We start from the raw sequence: 8,876 nt of genomic DNA, 5'->3' as shown, positions 1-8,876 counted from the left end.
AATCCCTGAGATACCTCAAGGGATGCACTTTCCTCCACAAAACTATTGGGAGCAAATCAACACCTCCCTAGGAGAATTGAGTTCCAACATGGGACAACTAAGGGTGGAGAACACCCCATTCTCCTCCATGAAATTAGAGAAGATCAAAGAATCATGAGAGAGGAGCAACAAAGACAAGGAAGAGACATTGAGGAGCTCAAACACTCCATAAGACCTTCAAGAGGAAGAACAAGCTGCCATCACTGAGGTGGACCCGTTCTTTAATCTCCTTGTTCTTTATTTTCTTGTTTTTCAAATTTTTATGCTTATGTTTATCTATGTTTGTGTCTTATGATCATTAGTGTCTTAGTGTCTATGCCTTAAAGTTATGAATGTCCTATGAATCCATCACCTTTCTTAAATGAAAACTGTTTTTATCACAAAAGAACAAGAAGTACAGGATTTCGAATTCATCTTTAAAACTAGCTTAAGTAGTTTGATGTGGTGACAATACTTTTTGTTTTCTGAATGTATGCTTAAACAGTGCATATGTCTTTTGAATTTGTTGTTCATGAATGTTAAAATTGTTGGCTCTTGAAAGAATGATGAAAAATGAGACATGTTACCGAGGATCTGAAAAATCATAAAAATGATTCTTGAAGCAAGAAAAAGCAGTGAATACAAAAAAAAGGGGGAGAAGAAGCGAAAAAAAAAAAAGAAAAAGAAAGAGACGAAAAAAAAGAAAGAGAAAAAGAAAGAAAAAGAAAGAAATGAAGTTGTGATCCAAGGCAAAAAGAGTGTGCTTAAGAACCCTGGACACCTCTAATTGGGGACTCTAGCAAAGCTGAGTCACAATCTGAAAAGGTTCACCCAATTATGTGTCTGTGGCATGTATGTATCCGGTGGTAATATTGGAAAACAGAGTGCTTTGGGCCACGGCCAAGACTCAATAAGTAGCTGTGTTCAAGAATCATCATACTTAACTAGGAGAATCAATAACACTATCTGGATTCTGAGTTCCTAAAGAAGCCAATCATTCTGAATTTCAAAAGATAGAGTGAGATGCCAAAACTGTTCGGAGGCAAAAAGCTACTAGTCCCGCTCATCTAATTTGGAGCTAAGTTTCATTGATAATTTGGAGTCTATAGTATATTCTCTTCTTTTTATCTTATTTGATTTTCAGTTGCTTGAGGACAAGCAACAATTTAAGTTTGGTGTTGTGATAAGCGGATAATTTATACGCTTTTTGGCATTGTTTTTAGTATGTTTTTAGTATGATCTAGTTAGTTTTTAGTATATTTTTATTAGTTTTTAGTTAAAATTCACTTTTCTGGACTTTACTATGAGTTTGTGTGTTTTTCTGTGATTTCAGGTATTTTCTGGCTGAAATTGAGGGACCTGAGCAAAAATATGATTCAGAGACTGAAAAGGACTGCAGATGCTGTTGGATTCTGACCTCCCTGCACTCGAAGTGGATTTTCTGGAGCTACAGAAGCCCAATTGGCGCGCTCTCAACGGCGTTGGAAAGTAGACATCCTGGGCTTTCCAGCAATATATGATAGTCCATACTTTGCCCAAGATTTGATGGCCCAAACCGGCGTTCAAAGTCACCCTCAGAATTCCCAGCGTTAAACGCCGGAACTGGCACCAAAGTGGGAGTTAAACGCCCAAACTGGCATAAAAGCTGGCGTTTAACTCCAAGTAGAGTCTCTACACGAAAATGCTTCATTGCTCAGCCCAAGCACACACCAAGTGGGCCCGGAAGTGGATTTTTATGTCATTTACTCATCTTTGTAAACCTTAGGCTACTAGTTTCCTATAAAAGGGACCCTTTACTATTGTATTAGACATCTTGGTTCTTCTGGTTCCCTCTCTGGGGCCGAAACCAATGATCACTCTTGTTCTTATGTATTTTCAACGGTGGAGTTTCTACACACCATAGATTAAGGTGTGGAGCTCTGCTGTACCTCGAGTATTAATGCAATTACTATTGTTCTTCTATTCAATTCTGCTTGTTCTTGTTCCAAGATATCACTTGTTCTTCAACTTGATGAATGTGATGATCCGTGACACTCATCATCATTCTCACCTATGAACGTGTGACTGACAACCACCTCCGTTCTACCTTAGATTGGGTGGATATCTCTTGGATTCTTTAACCGGAATCTTCGTGGTATAGGCAAGAACTGATGGCGGCATTCAAGAGAATCCGGAAGGTCTAACCTTGTCTGTGGTATTCTGAGTAGGATTCAATGATTGAATGACTGTGACGTGCTTCAAACTCCTAGCAGGCGGGGCGTTAGTGACAGACGCAAAAGAATCAATGGATTCTATTCCGGCCTGACCGAGAACCGACAGATGGATAGCCGTGCCGTGACAGGGTGCGTTGAACATTTCCACTGAGAGGATGGGAGGTAGCCACTGACAACGGTGAAACCCTTGCATAAGCTTGCCATGGAAAGGAGTAAGAAGGATTGGATGAAGACAGTAGGAAAGCAGAGAGACGGAAGGGAAGGCATCTTCATACACTTATCTGAAGCTCTCACCAATGATATATATAAGTATCTCTATCTTTATCTTTATGTTTCATTCATCATCTATACCCATTTGAGTCTGCCTGACTAAGATCTACAAGGTGACCATAGCTTGCTTCATACCAACAATCTCCGTGGGATCGACCCTTACTCGCGTAAGGTTTATTACTTGGACGACCCAGTGCACTTGCTGGTTAGTTGTGAAAAGTTGTGTTTATGCCATGGTAGTGAGCACCAAGTTCTTGGGGCCATTACTAGGGATTAATTGAGTTGTAAAAAGTAATGATCACAATTTCGCACACCACCTACCAACTACAGGGTGAGGCTCAGCATTGGTGGCAGGGCATGAGGCGTATTCTGCAACCTGATAGAGTTGTAATCTCTTGGGAGTTATTCTGAGAAGAATTCTATAAGAAGTACTTTCCCATTCTAGTTAGAAATGCCAAGGAACTTGAACTGCTCCAGCTGAAACAGAGCCAGATGACCATTACTGAGTACGCAAGCAAATTTGAGAAATTGTGCCTTTTTTCACACATTTGTCAGGGAGCTCCTGAAGACTTTGCTGAGTGGAAATGCATTAAATATGAAGGAGTCCTTCGGAGTGACATTCAGAGCTTTGTAGCACCTATAGAGATCCGGGTGTTTTCAGAACTTGTGAATTAGAGCAGGGTGGCCGAGGAGTGTGTTAGAAAGGCTGCAATAGAAAAAGGGAGTATAAGGATGCCATTCCAGAGGACTACATAGAGGAATTTTTCACCTAGGGGCAGACAGTTCAAGCGTGGTGGCTTTGTCCCTTAGAATAATCAGGGGCAGGATAACTTTAGGAGGCCAAATGCCAATACTAATAAGGGAAGGAGGCATGGGAAGCAGCCACAGCAGGACTTGAGTTGTCACAGATGCGGAAAGTACCATTCAGGGACGTGTATGTTTAGGATTGGAGTCTGTTATTCCTGTGGACAGCCTGGACACTTGGCTAATAATAGCTGCCCAGAGAAGAAGATGTATGAGACAGGTAGAGTGCACCAACCAGGGAGAGTATACACTACTTCTATAGTAAGCGCTGAGGGGTCAGAGACATTGATTTGAGGTAATTATGAGATGGCGGGTAAAACTTTGAATCCCTTGTTTGATTCTGGAGCTACACATTCTTTTATTACATTTGAGAAGGCTGATGAGTTAGGATTGAAAATAGTAATCCTGGGGTGTGATTTAAAGGAGTATAATGCCACCCACGAGGCTATGGTGACTAGGTTAGGGTGCCACCAAGTTCCATTTCGAATACACCAGCATGAATTCGTGCATGACTTAATTTGTCTGCCAATGACTGGTCTTGATCTCATTTTGGAGTTGGACTGGTTATCCAAGAACCATGTTCTACTCGATTGTTCTGCAAAAATAGTGTGTTTTATGCCAGAAGACACAGAAGGGTCGGTGGTGGTGAATAACTACTACTTGAATTCTATGATGGTGAATTGTTTTGGGGCCGAATGTCGGGGTTTTTTGTTGTTAACTGCGGGTATTTCGGGTGATGATCAAAGTTTGGAGCAAATTTTGGTTGTGTGTGAGTTCCTGAAGGTGTTTCTCGATAAGATTGATGAATTTCTGCCTAACCGATAGGTTAAGTTTGCTATTGAGTTAGTGCCTAGGGCTAGACCAATTTCAAGTGCTCCTTATAAGATGTCACCTCTAGAAATGGCCGAGCTGAAGTCTCAGCTAGAAGATCTGTTGGGTAAGAACTTTATCTGACCAAGTGTCTCTTCGTGGGCTGTGCTAGTGTTACTGGTGAAGAAGAAAGACGGAAGTATGTGTTTATGTGTTGATTATCAGTAGCTGAATAAAATTATTGTGAAGAATAAATACCCATTGCCAAGGATTGATGACCTGATGGACCATTTACAGGGAGCCGGTGTGTTCTCTAAGATTGACCTACGATTCGGATACCATCAAATAAGGGTCAGAGATAAGGATATTCCCAAAACTGCCTTCAGAATGCACTATGGTCACTATGAATATACAGTGATGTCCTTTGGACTGACTAATGCTCCAGCGATATTCATGGATTACATGAATAAGATTTTCCATCCATATCTGGATAAGTTTGTTGTTGTGTTTATCGATGACATACTTATCTACTCTAAGACATAGAGTGAGCATGCAGATCACTTACGGACGGTGTTGCAAATCTTGAAGGACAGGAAGTTGTATGCCAAGCTATCCAAGTGTGAGTTCTAGAAGTCTAAAGTGAAATTTCTTGGCAACTTGGTGAGTAAGCAAGGAATAGCGGTAGATGCTGCTAAGGTTAAGGCGGTGATAAATTGGGAGCGACCAACTTCAGTGACGGAGATCAGGAGTTTCTTAGGCTTGGCAGGTTATTATTGGAGGTTCATTAAAGGGATTTCATAGCTCGCTTTTCCTTTGACCAAGCTGACCAGGAAGGATGTTCCTTTTGTATGGACTTCAGCGTGCGAGGAGAGTTTCCTTGCGTTGAAGCAGAGGTTGACTACCGCACCCGTATTGGTGCTGCCTGAGCCAATAGAACCATTCAAGGTATAATGTGATGCATCACTAAAAGGTTTAGGATGCGTGTTGATGCAGCATCATAAAGTTGTAGCTTATTGGTGCGCGAAATCGTGATCACTACAACTTCGCACAACTAACCAACAAGTGCACTGGGTCGTCCAAGTAATAAACCTTACGCGAGTAAGGGTCGATCCCACGGAGATTATTGGTATGAAGCAAGCTATGGTCACCTTGTAAATCTTAGTCAGGCAGACTCAAATGGGTATAGATGATGAATGAATAAAACATAAAAGATAAAGATAGAGATACTTATGTATATCATTGGTGAGAGCTTCAGATAAGCGTATGAAGGTGCTTTCCCTTCCGTCTCTCTGCTTTCCTACTGTCTTCATCCAATCCTTCTTACTCCTTTCCATGGCAAGCTTATGCAAGGGTTTCACCGTTGTCAGTGGCTACCTCCCATCCTCTCAGTGGAAATGTTCAACGCACCCTGTCACGGCACGGCTATCCATCTGTCGGTTCTCGGTCAGGCCGGAATAGAATCCATTGATTCTTTTGCGTCTGTCACTAACGCCCCGCCTGCTAGGAGTTTGAAGCACGTCACAGTCATTCAATCATTGAATCCTACTCAGAATACCACAGACAAGGTTAGACCTTCCAGATTCTCTTGAATGCCGCCATCAGTTCTTGCCTATACCACGAAGACTCTGATCTCACGGAATGGCTGGCTCGTTTGTCAGGCGAGCACTCGGTTGTCAGGCGATCAACCATGCATCGTGTATCAGGAATCCAAGAGATATTCACCCAATCTAAGGTAGAACGGAGGTGGTTGTCAGTCACACGTTCATAGGTGAGAATGATGATGAGTGTCACGGATCATCACATTCATCAAGTTGAAGAACAGGTGATATCTTGGACAAAGAACAAGCGGAATTGAATAGAAGAACAATAGTAATTGCATTAATACTCGAGGTACAGCAGAGCTCCACACCTTAATCTATGGTGTGTAGAAACTCCACCGTTGAAAATACATAAGAACAAGGTCTATGCATGGCCGAATGGCCAGCCTCCCAAAGTGATCAAAAGATCTCAAGAAAAAGGTTCCAAAGATCAGAAGATGTAAATACAATAGTAAAAGGTCCTATATATAGAGAACTAGTAGCCTAGGGTGTACAGAGATGAGTAAATGACATAAAAATCCACTTCCGGGCCCACTTGGTGTGTGCTTGGGCTGAGCAATGAAGCATTTTTGTGTAGAGACTCTTCTTGGAGTTAAACGCCAGCTTTTGTGCCAGTTTGGGCGTTTAACTCCCATTTTGGTGCCAGTTCCGGCGTTTAACGCTGGGAATTCTGAAGGTGACTTTGAACGCCGGTTTGGGCCATCAAATCTTGGGCAAAGTATGGACTATTATATATTTCTGGAAAGCCCAGGATGTCTACTTTCCAACGCCGTTGAGAGCGCGCCAATTGGGCTTCTGTAGCTCCAGAAAATCCACTTCGAGTGCAGGGAGGTCAGAATCCAACAGCATCCGCAGTCCTTTTCAGTCTCTGAATCAGATTTTTGCTCAGGTCCCTCAATTTCAGCCAGAAAATACCTGAAATCACAGAAAAACACACAAACTCATAGTAAAGTCCAGAAAAGTGAATTTTAACTAAAAACTAATAAAAAGTATACTAAAAACTAACTAAAACTACTAAAAACATACAAAAACAATGCCAAAAAGCGTACAAATTATCCGCTCATCACAACACCAAATTTAAATTGTTGCTTGTCCTCAAGCAACTGAAAATCAAATAAGATAAAAAGAAGAGAATATGCAATGAACTCCAAAAACATCTATGAAGATCAGTATTAATTAGATGAGCGGGACTTTTAGCTTTTTGCCTCTTGAATAGTTTTGGCATCTCACTCTATCCTTTGAAATTCAGAATGATTGGCTTCTTTAGGAACTCAGAATCCAGATAGTGTCATTGATTCTCCTAGTTAAGTATGATGATTCTTGAACACAGCTACTTTATGAGTCTTGGCCGTGACCCAAAGCACTCTGTCTTCCAGTATTACCACCGGATACATACATGCCACAGACACATAATTGGGTGAACCTTTTCAGATTGTGACTCAACTTTGCTAGAGTCCCCAACTAGAGGTGTCCAGGGTTCTTAAGCACACTCTCTTTGCCTTGGATCACAACTTTATTTCTTTCTTTTTCTTTCTTTTTCTCTTTCTTTTTCGTTTTTTTTTTCGCTTGCTTCTTTTTTTTTTTGTATTCACTGCTTTTTCTTGCTTCAAGAATCATTTTTATGATTTTTCAGATCCTCAGTAACATGTCTCCTTTTTCATCATTCTTTCAAGAGCCAACATTCATGAACCACAAATTCAAAAGACATATGCACTGTTTAAGCATACATTCAGAGGACAAAAGTGTTGCCACCACATCAAAATAATTAAACTGTTATAAAATTCAAAATTCATGCAATTCTTCCCTTTTCAATTAAGAACATTGTTTATTTAAGAAAGGTGATGGATTCATAGGACATTCATAACTTTAAGGCATAGACACTAAGACACTAATGATCATAAGACACAAACATAGATAAACATAAGCACTAAAATTTGAAAAACAAGAAAATAAAGAACAAGGAGATTAAAGAACGGGTCCACCTTAGTGATGGCGGCTTGTTCTTCCTCTTGAAGGTCTTATGGAGTGCTTGAGCTTCTCAATGTCTCTTCCTTGTCTTTGTTGCTCCTCCCTCATGAGTCTTTGATCTTCTCTAATTTCATGGAGGATGATGGAGTGTTCTTGATGCTCCACCCTTAGTTGTCCCATGTTGGAACTCAATTCTCCTAGGGAGGTGTTCAGTTGCTCCCAATAGTCTTGTGGAGGAAAGTGCATCCCTTGAGGTATCTCAGGGATCTCATGATGAGAGGGGTCTCTTGTTTGCTCCATCCTTTTCTTAGTGATGGGCTTATCCTCATCAATGAGGATGTCTCCTTCTATGTCAACTCCTACTGAATAACAGAGGTGACAAATGAGATGAGGAAAGGCTAACCTTGCCAAGGTAGAGGACTTGTCCGCCACCTTATAGAGTTCTTGGGCTATAACCTCATGAACTTCCACTTCTTCTCCAATCATGATGCTATGGATCATGATGGCCCGGTCTAGAGTAACTTCGGACCGGTTGCTAGTGGGGATGATTGAGCGTTGGATAAACTCCAACCATCCTCTAGCCACAGGCTTGAGGTCATGCCTTCTTAATTGAACCGGCTTCCCTCTTGAATCTCTCTTCCATTGGGCGCCCTCTTCACAAATGTCAGTGAGGACTTGGTCCAACCTTTGATCAAAGTTGACCCTTCTTGTGTAAGGATGTTCATCTCCTTGCATCATAGGCAAGTTGAATGCCAACCTTACATTTTCCGGACTAAAATCCAAGTATTTCCCCCGAACCATAGTAAGCCAATTCTTTGGGTCCGGGTTCATACTTTGGTCATGGTTCTTGGTGATCCATGCATTGGCATAGAACTCTTGAACCATCAAGATTCCGACTTGTTGAATGGGGTTGGTGAGAACTTCCCAACCTCTTCTTCGGATCTCATGTCGGGTCTCCGGATATTCACTCTTTTTGAGTGAAAAAGGGACCTCGGGGATCACCTTCTTCAAGGCCACAACTTCATAGAAGTGGTCTTGATGCACCCTTGAGATGAATCTCTCCATTTCCCATGACTCGGAGGTGAAAGCTTTTGCCTTCTCTTTCCTCTTTCTAGAGGTTTCTCCGGCCTTGGATGCCATAAATGGTTATGGAAAAACAAAAAGCAATGCTTTTACCACACCAAACTTAAAAGGT

Source organism: Arachis stenosperma, chromosome 1 (assembly GCF_014773155.1).
Source record: "Arachis stenosperma cultivar V10309 chromosome 1, arast.V10309.gnm1.PFL2, whole genome shotgun sequence".
Taxonomy (NCBI): Eukaryota; Viridiplantae; Streptophyta; class Magnoliopsida; order Fabales; family Fabaceae; genus Arachis; species Arachis stenosperma.
The sequence above is the reverse complement of the archived record's forward strand: the minus strand, read 5'-3'. Positions refer to the sequence as shown.